Here is a 12,761-nt window from a genome sequence, read left to right as displayed (position 1 = left end):
TAGCGAAAACCAGCTCATTCACCATCCTTAAATGAATCAAGAAATACATGTTAAACTAGGCGGAGACCACGGTGGGAAGTCTTTTAAAGGAGTCATGCAAGTTTGTAATACATCTAAACCAAACAGTCAAGACAATACCGTCATCTTCTCATACTTTGAGGCAAAAGACTACAGATCAAATTTGAGGGCTGGATTTGGAATGTATACAAGTCAAATCGATGAGCTCCAGCAAATGAAGTGGAAGTAATAAATTCGATTCCCTTTTTAATTTACTCTATCATTTTGATTCTCTTTAAAACAGGTGACATCATCTTGACATGCAGATTGTTTGAACCCTAGTTTTTTTATCTTATATCACTATCTGAATAAAAGTTATTTTATAATTTTCTTCATTTCTAGTGATTATTGTTTCCGGGTCTTTATAACAGGGGACTACGAGTTCCTTTGTGCTGATTATGGTATCTCAGGTGCATCAGGTAATTTTCATATTCACAAATAAAACATTGAGTGCTTTATTCTTCAGTTTTAGTTTTAATGATCAACTCATCCAAATAACTAGGATTGTTGATAAACATCCAAAACTTTATGTATTTTATATTGCTGCAAGTTCTAAGTCACTAAATATATTTTTTTATCAGGTCGATATCCCTGTCCATTTTGCACCATCACGAAAAGCCAATTGAAAATTCCACGAAGTCAAAGAAACTGTATGTTAAGGTCCCTTGATTCACTAAAATCCATATAACAACCCTGATCTGGAAGTCTTATTTTGTTGTAACTTTTACCCCTTTTCTTTGTTAATAACAAAAGATAAGAAATCGAGTTGCTCGTTGTTTTTCATGTTACCAAATGCTCCTTGCATTGGTACACAATTAAATCACATGATCAAAAAGGCAAGTAAAAATTGAATAGTCGGTTAACCTGTTAGGTAGTTTATCTTGTTATTTTAATCAAGTAATCATTAATTTTTTATTTCAGGTTGCTTTGCCAGCCTTACATATCTCTTTGGGCACTTTCGAGGAAGAATGCAAGGTATAATCAACTTATGAAATTTTTGGGCCACGCTTTGATAATTCGAATGTAAATATGTTAATAATTTAATACTGCTTTGTAGATGGAAGGAAATTTGAAACCTTTCATTTCTAGAAGATTGCAGTTGAAAAAGGAGAGATGAAACCAACCATAATCAAAACATAACATGACGTTGCTGCTCTTGAAGACGAGATTGATGTTGCTAACGAATATATTGATTTGATCCAGTCAGCTATGTGTATGCAAGTTAGTCGGAATCCTGAAAATGAAGAAGCAATTTTCAAAATTTATAATCCAAGGATTGATCATTTTATGAAAATAGTGGCAAAAAAGGTTAGCAAAAGATTACGTTAACCACAAACTAATACTAATAATTTGAATTTAAACTTTCATACCTATATAATATGGATTATTTCTAATATACATTCCAGAAAATTTCACACATTTATTTAGCTCAAGAAATTAAATCTTGCAAAATTTTTACGATAAAAGTATTTATTATTTGTTATCTACATAATTTTAGCAAAAGGAGATTGGAAAGCTTATGAAGAAACAGGTGGCAGAAGAAGATAAAGAAGAAGAAAATGATGATGCAGAAGACCAATTACAAGGGACCAACTCTATCAAGAAGGGTGCATGCACCCTTGCTTTTGATGCGCTTTTAAAAAAGCTCCAAATTTGCAGACAGGTATTTCACGGAAAAAGTTTCATTGGCAATCATGTACATAAGATGCTACATGTATGAAGTTTTATATCAGACAGTGGCCTAGCCTACCTAAGCAAAGATTTTTGTTTCGAATTTTTTTGCCACAAATTAACCAATATTCTAAATACTTTATTGAATTTCGTCTAAATGTAATGCCTCTTTAAATCAATCTGTCTGACATGGAGAATTTTGATCATTTTCCCAGAAGTTACAGTAACGGGTAATATGCTATGAAAATAAAACATTTACTGCGTTTAAATTTTTAGGAAGAAAACATCGTAAAACTTTGCAACACGGTGCCAATAATTGTTTGCAGTGAGGGGTTCGCAGGAACTGAGGTACATGATGATAGCTTTAAACTTAACAGAAATTTCAAATCACTATTTGGACTCTACAGCAAGTGCCATATTGCGATCAACCGGGCAGATAGAATATCACCTAAAGAACTGAATTCCTTACGTGAGCACCATTTTTTAAATATTCATTTTACCTTTTCACACTAGTAGATAAAACTAATTTTCAAGGAAAACCCATACAGTATTAGTCTTTTATTTGGTTTATCAATTCCAAAGTCTATTAAGAGAATTGGTTTAATTGACTATAATAAACTTACCTCTCAGAAAAAGATATCGATGATTTACTATCATTCTTTCGACAGAATTTTCAAAGTGAAACGATAACTCCGAAATTGCACCTTTTGGAGGACCATGCCGTTAACTTCATGGCAAAATGGGGCTCATCCTTTGGAATCTACGGCGAACAAGGAGCTGAAAGTATCCACAAGACTTTCAATGAGATGAAAACCAATTATCACTCCATGAAGAATGATGTTCAACATGTTCATGCTATGATGAGTCGTCATTACGAAATGGTACATCCAAAATCAATTTCACTTCGCCCATCAAAGAAGACCAAACTTTCCCCTGAAGAGTAAAATGTGGATTAATTTCAATAAGCGTAAATTTTAGTTCAATGTTCAAATGTTTATATATATGTATTTTAGCAATTTGTATTGTTTCTATGGCAGGTTTGAAAACCTTTGCATAAACCTGATTCCAGTTAAGTTTTCCTTGAGAGTATTATTTTTGTCTAAAGCAGCGCTGCCCCTGAGTTAATAAAAGAATTACCGGAATAATTTATGCCCTTGGGAAAAGACTAAAATATGACAAAATTAAGCAGTCCAATTAAATTTTTCTTCCTATTTTTATAATCAAGTTCTTGTAACTGCATATTGTAAATTTTATTGAGAAGATAAATGTCCTCCAAACAGTGGGAGAAAGAGTAATCAACCGAACCTTTTTCATACAAAGAGAAGCTTAAATAAAAAAATAACACAAAAAATTTTTTTTCACTGGCTGATAGGCCTGCCTCTCTACTTTCCAAAAAGCTTTATTTTACCTTTATAGTTTGATACATCCTTTTTTATTTTGTCCAGCCATGCACTATACCAGTACCTTCAATATTGACCATATCTTGCAAAAACCACAATAAAATTAGAAAAGTTTGGTGCTGAGACCTCATTCCTTCAGGACCTTCTTTTGCAAAGGTTGTTTTCGAGAACGCTCATGTGATCACTTTCTGTGGATGTTTATACGGCCTCGTTTTCAAACTGTCAAAATGAGCAAATTCGATATGCCCACGTGGGGCGGCCACCGCCATCAAATTATTTTCCAAAAAAAAGAAGCTATTGCAGTGCAAACCATTCTAAATGTCGCGTAGTGAATGACCGTGACGTGCCCGCACGTACCCGATAACACGGAAGAACTTTACTCACAGTTGATAACCCAGTGTTGGGACAATTGCAAAGAAAAACGAATGGATGCGAATGCAATTCTTTCTAGAACATTTTTAACTAGTGAAACATTCATTACATGCATATATTTTCATATATAGGTTAGTTTTATGTTTAAAAACAAGATAAAAACGAAAACATACATTTTTATTTCATATTCACAGAAGAATCTTTACGTACATATTCCATATTTTTATAAGATGATAAAAGAGAGTTGAAAAATATATATAGCAGACGTGCCCGGCTGGTGGACCGGAAACAAATATATTTTTGTGGCCCGCATAACTTTTTAAACTGACGAATCAAATTTCACTTTTTCGCATAATAAGAAGTGTCATATTATAAAAGACAATTGTATACTTCTAAACAAACCTTGTATGATTTTTTTTTTGATTCAGACAGATTAAAATTGAAATTCGTTTCAAATCAAAATATTCCTGCTATGTATATCATTTTGAAACTGCACAAAGAAACGAAAAACCGCAAAAGTAACAGAAAATGTAGAATTTCAAAAGAGGTTTGTATTATATATCATTGTTTAACTAGATCTGTTTAATTGCTTTTGAGCTCAGGTGTCAGCCTTGTGATATGGTGTCTGTTATACTTACAAAAAAGAAAAGCCCCAACAACATAAGTAACACAGTTTCCTTTTACTAAAATCTATTGTGCAGTGTGATCACTACAATCTTTGAATTGGAAGTAAGGATTAAAGTCTAAAAACATAACTTATAAAAACACGTACTCCTGGTTGAGATGTTTTTTGTCTTCTTCCTGTTTTTTTTTTATGTCTTTGCCATGATGTATTTGTTTTTGCGATTGTATTTGATTTTTTCAAAATAATGTCATGTTGTTGATGTGATTTCCTGGTTGTGTTGGTGTGTATGCAATTTGTAATTATAATTATTCTGTTTAATTGGCGTCAATTGGTGTATATACTGGTATATATGAACTTTTAAAATGGATTTTGATATTTTGCATTTTTTGTATTTATTGTACATTGCATTTTATTGCGTATTGTATTGTATTTTATTGTGTATTTATTGTATTCATAATTTTTTTACCAACATAGGGTTAAGCATGGTGAGCTTCAGCCAAAATTTACCGTATGCTGAGTGTAGTATGTTTCCTTGGATGTAAAGTATTCTTCAGGCAATTCGAAAATCGCTCAAAAATTTAACGAACACTTTTCAAATGTTGCTGAAAATTTACTTTCCAAGCAAAAAAAAGGCACAGATCCACTAAATTCTATTATCCCTAGTAATAAAAGTTTTTTTTTCAAACCAACTGACAAAGCTGAAATTTCTGCTTTTAAAAAACAACTTGATGAGAAGAAAGCAAGTGACATATACAATTTTCCAGTAGCTGTGATTAAACAAATTGATGAGGCCATATCTCCTATTCTATCATTCTTAATCAATGCTTCTGTCACACAATCAATTTTTCCAGAAAAACTCAAATTCTCAAAGGTAGTGCCTCTCTTTAAAAATAATGGGGCAAAGAACGACTTCAAGAACTATCGACCGACTTCTGTACTCCCAATATTCGATGAAATATTTGAGAAAGTCATACACCAGCGTCTTATCAATTTTTTTACTGACTTTGAAATACTTTCTTAAGTCAATTTGGTTTTCAACCCAAAAAGTCAACAAGTCATGCCATTCTAGACCTTACAAATAAAATATCGACAGTCAGGAAAAATAAAGATCACTGCTGTGCTATTTTCCTAGACCTAGCAAAAGCATTCGATACAGTGGACCACAAAATCCTCCTTGGTAAGTTAATGAGGTCAGGTATCAGAGGCCCAATGTTGAAATGGTTTGAGAGTTACCTAGATTCAAGGTACCAGTGTGTCAGAGTTGGAAATAACCTTTCCACTCCACTCAAAATGAAATATGGTGTTCCTCAAGGCTCGGTCCTGGGTCCCTTTTTGTTTACTCTATATTAATGATATCCCCAAGTCGACAGAATCATTTCTCTATACCTTATTTGCAGATGATACTTGCCTGGTGGCTCATCACAGTGATCTCAAGGAACTAGAAATCTTGGTGAATAGGGAGATGGAAAATGTCAGTAGGTGGCTGATCAATAACAAGCTTTCTCTGACTATCCTTAAATCCTGTTTCCTTTTGTTTACAGAGGAAAAGAAGGACAATTTCAGTATCAAGCTTGAAAACACTGAAATTGTCAGAATGGATACAGTGAAATATCTTGGTGTGATGATTAACAATAAATTTGAATGGACAGGGCAGGTAAATAATGTCTTAGGAAAAGTTAAGAAAGCCTCTGGTATGTTAAGAAAGGTAAGCTATTTGGTTTCGAACTCTATCAACCGTGTTTTATATTTCAGCTTCATTCAATCACAAATTCAGTATGGACTGTCTTCATGGGGGTCACCTTCAAGGAAGGGAACAGCTCCTATATCTAATATAATCGAAAAAATAATACATAATATAAATAAACATAATCCTGATGGAATTGATGACTTTAAACCTCTAAATCTAAACAAACTTTATATCATGCAATGTTGTAAACTCATTTACTCGTATGTCAAAGATAAAACACTCCCAACCTCATTCCATTGCTTATTTAATCGTCCAGACCACATGCATGGGACTAGACACGCAGACAATCATGGTCTCTTTAATATTCATCTTTGTAATGCTGATTTACCAAACTCCTTCTATACCAAGTATCCAAGCTCTAAACTTTTACTACCGTAACACTTTCATTGTGTTCTTTATGTTCTTTATGTTGAAACTTAACATATTCGTATATTTTGTTTTCGTTTTTTCGTCGGATGACGTTTTTTATCCAACATTATCTATCAGTTGTAGCTGTTAAAAAGCTATTTTTATTGTTCATATCCTTAAAAACATGTACATAGTTACCAAACATATAATATTTCCCTGGCGGCTTTGAAAACCTCCTACAGGTTACATTGCCAGGCGATAGGTTATTTTGTAAGAAATGTTATGATATTTTGAGAAAAAAAAACAAAAAAAAAAACAGACATGATAAAACAGCGTAAGCGTAGTTGTTGTGGGACAGACTAAAAAAAACAAGTGATACTTTTATGGACCTACCTGGTTGTGCATTTAACATATTTATAATTGATATCTACGTGACGTGACCATTAAACAATCATTCAGAACACGAATATTGACGTTCTATTAAAATTAGTCGTTTGTTTCTTATAAAAAAATTTTAGAAACCAAGATTTCATGCTCTTGAAATACTCTTTCATATTCAAGACTTTGTGAGCAAAAAAAAACATCCATCTCGTCAAAAAATTGAGTAATTTGACTAAGAACATTAATGTATGCTTATTAATAGTGATTCTTATAGATAAAGATGCGTTTTTTGAGCTGAAAAATTCTTTTTTTATAAAAATCTGCTTGAGCCATCTTTTACCTACTTTCATGCAAAAAAGCCGCTTTTTAGCTGAAATTCACCCCCAAAATTTTTTTTCAAAAATCGGGCTCCGTCACATTCGACGGTTTATAGTTATGCATCTTTGTGCAAAAAATCATAAAGAATGAAAGAGCCAATCTCGAGAAAAGCTAATACCTAAGTAATTGATAATGTGCTTATAAAAAAATATCGAATTCGGCCAGTTTTTCCATAAAAACACGCCAAACAACCAAAATTTCCTGTCGAAACACACATATTCTTCAAAAGGAAGCCCTCATGAGAAAAAAAACATTTATCTCATAAAAAAAATAGTAATTTGACTAAGAACATTGATGTATGCTTATTAATAGTGATTCTTATAGATAAACATGCGTTTTTTGAGCCAACAAAATAAATACTATCTTTTTAAAATAATACTATCTTCGTTTAAAACATACTATCTTTTTTTTAAAACATACTATTTTTTGCTTAAAAAATACTATTTTCGTTTAAAACATAGTATCTTTAAAAAATAATACTATTTTTACTATCTTTCATACTATCTTTTTAAAACAATACTATCTTTGTTGTAAACATACTATCTTCGTTTAAAAAATACTATCTTTTAAAAAAATACTATCTTTTTAAAAAATACTATCTTTTTTCGAATATAGGTTGCCTCGATTATTCAAATTTGTGTAATTTTCATTTTGAGGGGCGTGTAATGGGCGTTGGTTTTTCGTGTTTATTTTATATGGCCTCATCCGCCCACATGCAGGACCAACATAACAAGATGACTTCCGGCTCCCTACAAGATCTGACCTGACTGACAGTAAAATGGCTACTCGTGGCAGACCATTGAAAGATATCAACGAAGACCAAGTCCTTGCACTAAAAACAATAGGGTTCAAATGGAAGGAAATTGCTGATCTTATTGGAGTCTCGGATAGGACACTTAGAACGCGAAGAAAGGAATTTACTCAACATAACATTGAGATCAAAACCAAAACAGTGGTGTTTTCACCACATTTTGGACTTTCTGTTCCGCCATTTCCATATAAAGCATGTTGTTCTTTCCATCCAGCAAGCATGGTCCCGCCGTCCCACCATGCGCGGGTCATGCATGCAAACTTTAAAATGAGCGAGGCAAGACGTGCCAACCTCGTTTCCAGACTGTTTTCAAAAAGATAGTATGTTTTAAATAAGATAGTATCGTTTTAAAATAGATAGTATTGTTTAAAAAAAGATAGTATCATTACAAAAGATAGTATGTTTTTAAACAAAGATAGTACCGGGTGCGCCACAAAAAAGTTTCTCTCTTTAAAACTAATTTTCCCGAAATCTAAAAATCTTAAAAGAACCATTCCTATTCAATTGGAAAGAAGATATATAAACTTAACTTTTGATGGGTCATTTATTAAATTCGGTTCATTAGATCGAAAGTTATGCTCTATTGAATAAAAAAGTTACTTTCTGAAAGTGCTCAAAAACGTTAAAAATCGACCTATCAAATTAAACAGAAGCATAATAACATGATGCATCAGTATTTTCGTTTCAGTCATTAAAAATGATAATTAGCTGTCTAATTGACCGTTTGTTATATAAAGGAAGATTGAATTTCAATAAAAGGCAGAAGATTCGTCGAAAAAAGCCAAAAAATCTGGTAAAATTTATAAAAATACATCAAATATGGGTTTCGAGGTACATCCAGCCTTACATAGACTTTATCTAGTCTAGAACCAAAAATCTGTGGAAGATTTCGTTAAAAGTAAATTGGAATGATTCTAATGAACATTTTAAACCATTTCGTTCAATCAGTTTCAAAATTCATGTGTTTGATTACTAAAAAAATGGTCTTAATCATGTAAAGCCTCTTGCGATTGCCAATTTTAAAATACAAATTTAATAGGTCGATTTTTAACGTTTTCGGGCACTTTCTGAAAGTAACTTTTTTATTCAATTGAGCATAACTTTTGATCCAATGAATCGAATTTAATAAATGACCCATCAAAATTTAAGTTTATCTTTCTTCTTTTTGATGGAATAGGAATTGTTGTTTCTTAATTCTTATATTTCGAAAAAATCAGTTTCAAAGAGAGAAACTTTTTTGTGGCGCACCCGGTATGTTTTAAACGAGAATAGTATTTTTTCAAACGGAAATAGTATTTTTTCAACGAAAGTAGTATTTTTTGAACGAAAATAGTATGTTTTAATCGAAAATATAATTTTTAAAAAAGATAGTATGTTTTAAACGAAGATAGTATTGTTTTAAAGAGATAGTATTTATTTCCGCTTTGGCGCGCCATACAATTTTTCACAAAGTCCAAAAAACCCATTTTAAAGCCGTTTTTTGGCCCAAATTTGCCCAAAAAATTTTTTTTTCGAAAATCGGGCTCCGTCACATTCGAGAGTTTATAGTTACACATCTTTGTGCAATAAATCAGAAAAAACTAATGAGCCAATCTCGAGAAAAGTTGGTAACGGACGGACGGACGAACAGAGGTTAATTTATAGGACCTCCACCGGGGTAGGTAAAAAAAAAACAAGTTCAAAGAGACAAAACGACAAAGGACAATAGTATCAAAAAAACACAAATTTTCAAAAAGTAAGCCCAGGACCCGGTTGGACACACCGTGCAGCCGCTCGCACGGGAATGAACGAAAAATAAGATGACTGAGAAAACTAACATATATAGCATTTGGCGGGACTGAACTGCAAGTATTTAGTGAAGATATGTAATATCTGTCATTTTAGAAAAAGAAAAGTATTTATAACTCAAACTGATAATCAACATAAAAGGGGTTGCGGAACCATTCTCAAATCAGTTTTTCAGCCTCTCAAAGGGTACAAAATGCATAAAACATAATGCATATTGCATAATGCATAATAGTATTGTGTAATTTACAGAACGATTTCATATTTTCTAAAACTCTCCTTTGCAGAGGCAAATCAGAGGGATTTCCTCAGATATGATTTTTACTTTTCGAATCCGAACGAAAGAGAAAAAATTCGAATCATAACAACAAAAGTTTTCCATCAGCATATATAATAAGAAGATACGACAGATCAGAAAGGTTTCCCCCTTCTTCTTTCTCAAAAAAGGTAAACACATAAACATTCGAATGATAGATAGATAGATAGATATATATTTACCGGGGTTTAAGACTCCTAAGAAATATTTACATTCTCTAATTATAAACAGATAAAAACACTGATATAAATAAATATTTTTCTTTTTATGAATGTTACACAGTTTAATGAAGACTATGAATAAAATCCTTTTTTATAGGAAAAAAAAGATGTAATGTTTCTAATTTTTTGGTATACTAATGCGTTTACTTTGAGTAATTAAAAGCAAACAGAAGAGGTCTTATTTTAAGATTGGACAAGAAATTTGGGTTTAATACGGAAGGTGAGCCCAAGAAATAGTAACTGAATACTAGAATGCCCAGGGGACCTTGGAAATAAGACGCAGGTGTTATTCAACGAAGGTCCAGGTGTCCGAAGCCTGTTTCAAGAGTGATATAATAATAAGCAGTACGAGAGTAATTATAACAATAATAATAGTAGAAATAATAATAGAAGAGAAAAAAAAAAAAAAAAAAAAATTGAAGAAAAAAAGTTTGTGATAGTTAAGTCAAGCTGATAATTGGTGCTTCGTGTATTGTGATCCTCTCTAAGTTTCCTAAGAAAGTTATCAAAATAAACAGGTAATTTCTTGTTGAAGAAGTCAAAGGCAAATAGACAATTTTTAAGAGAACGCTGTTTGATAATGGGGAGAATACGTGAATTGATGTAAAGTGGTAAAACAGATTCCCTTTGGTATTTGAAGTGAATGATACGAAGAGCCTTATTTTGAAGTTTTTCGATTCTATTTAGACGCTCTTGAGTAGTAAAACCTAGAAATGGAAGACAGTAATTGACATGGGATTCAAAGAGGGAGTAGTATACAGATAATAGCGTCTTGTAGTCAACATAATGCCTAAGTTTCGAAAGTATACCTACAGTGCTAGCAAGTTTTTGAGAAAGTTTGAGCAGATGAGTATCCCAGTTAAGATTTTCATCAATTATAACACCAAGATATTTAGCATGATGGGAAGGTTTGATTTGCTGTCCACTTAATCTGAAGTTTAAATGTTTTGTGATTTTTGTTCTGATAGTTCTGAATAAAATAATTTCGGTTTTTGATGTATTGAGACTTATCTTATTGGCTCTGAGCCAATGAACAAGTAGAGCAAGATCTCTGTTTACTATCCTGTTCAGTTCTTTCAGTGATTTCTCAGTGAATACTAAACTGGTGTCATCTGCAAAATGAATGGAAGTGGAATAACAAACCGAATTATGCAAATCATTTATGTAGATAATGAACATAAGGGATCCTAGAACAGACCCCTGAGGCACCCCATGCTTGACTTCATGATAGTTTGATTTTGCATCATTTATGTAATGTAATGTAAAATGATTCGAAGTCTATTTTCTTTGATCTAGCTTTCGCATGAAGCTCTTTAATTTATATTGGCTGGATATTGGCTTATCTAACAAAAAGCATTCACATGGTTAATGCAGGGAAAACCCGTTGAAATTTATTAGAAATTGTTCGAAAATATCTCTGAGAAAACCCAGAATAAAGGGGAGGTCGCCAGTAGTCCGACACTTTCTTTAGTCCGACAGTATAAATGTCCGATGTTGGGTTTGACGAATGCGTCAGTATTCCGACAACAATTTTGTCCGACAACGAGTAAAAGAAAACATATAAAAAACGTAATATGAATCGCGGAAGAGGAGTCACATATTTTATAAAAATCCAAAGTTCCGATTTTGAGGTTAGGCCCCTAAACCCGACTTTTCTTAAATTTTGGTAAGCTTGTTAGGCTTAGGCTTTCAAGAGTCAAGAAATTGGATTTAGCTGTTTTTACGACTCTTCTTTAGTGATTTCCCGGGGGGGGTACTTAGGCAAATGGAGGGTACGGTATGTGCCGCCCTTAAGGGTACCTTTTTTGGACTTCCAAAGTCCCGCTAAGGGTCGGAAAAATCAGAAAATCAAATTTCAGTCCCACTAAGGGTAGGAAAAATAGGAAAATTTCAACTTTTTACCCCCTGAAAGATCGAAATTTGGTCAAAATTGGTCAAATTTGTCCCGCTAAGGGTCGTAAAATTCCCAAAATTTTCCTTTGTTTTCTCCTTTTTAGTCCCAGTAAGGGTCCAAAGTTCGAAAGTCGGGCGGCACCCCCCCGTCAGCTCGCAACCCTAGTACCCCCCCCGGGAGTGATTTACAACCCTGATTGTTCCTTTATTTCTAATTATGTCAAAATTCCGCCAAAATCAACTTTTATTAATATTATCTCAGTGAAAAACCCTTATTCAACATTTGACACCCAAAAATCTTTCGTTTTCGGACAAAAGTGACGTCGGAAAAAAAGACTTCCAAATTTTAAATTTATTTTATAGATTCGGACTATTTTACTGTCGGACTAGTGACATGCACCCGTATAAAGATCTTGCTATAAAATTAATATAATATACGGAGGAGATATTTTCGTGTTTTTTCTACACTATACTACGTTCTGTAAAATATAGCTATGAAAATCAAAATGGCGACAAGCATTTTCAGTGGATCATGGATTTTCTTCATCATCTATCTATATTCAAATTTACAGCTTTCTACCCTTTAATTTCTGGTAGAAAATGGTATATTTGTTAGACATTTTTCAAATATTATGTATTATGCATTATGCAATATGCATTATGTTTTATGCATTTTGGACCTGCCGTAAGTTTTACTTCCTAAAGTAAAGTTTTAAACTTCTAAAATCAAGTTCACAGCTTTTTGATATACCTTTG

Source organism: Clytia hemisphaerica, unplaced genomic scaffold (assembly GCF_902728285.1).
Source record: "Clytia hemisphaerica strain Z4C2 unplaced genomic scaffold, Clytia hemisphaerica genome assembly, whole genome shotgun sequence".
NCBI classification, from domain to species: domain Eukaryota; kingdom Metazoa; phylum Cnidaria; class Hydrozoa; order Leptothecata; family Clytiidae; genus Clytia; species Clytia hemisphaerica.
The sequence above is the reverse complement of the archived record's forward strand: the minus strand, read 5'-3'. Positions refer to the sequence as shown.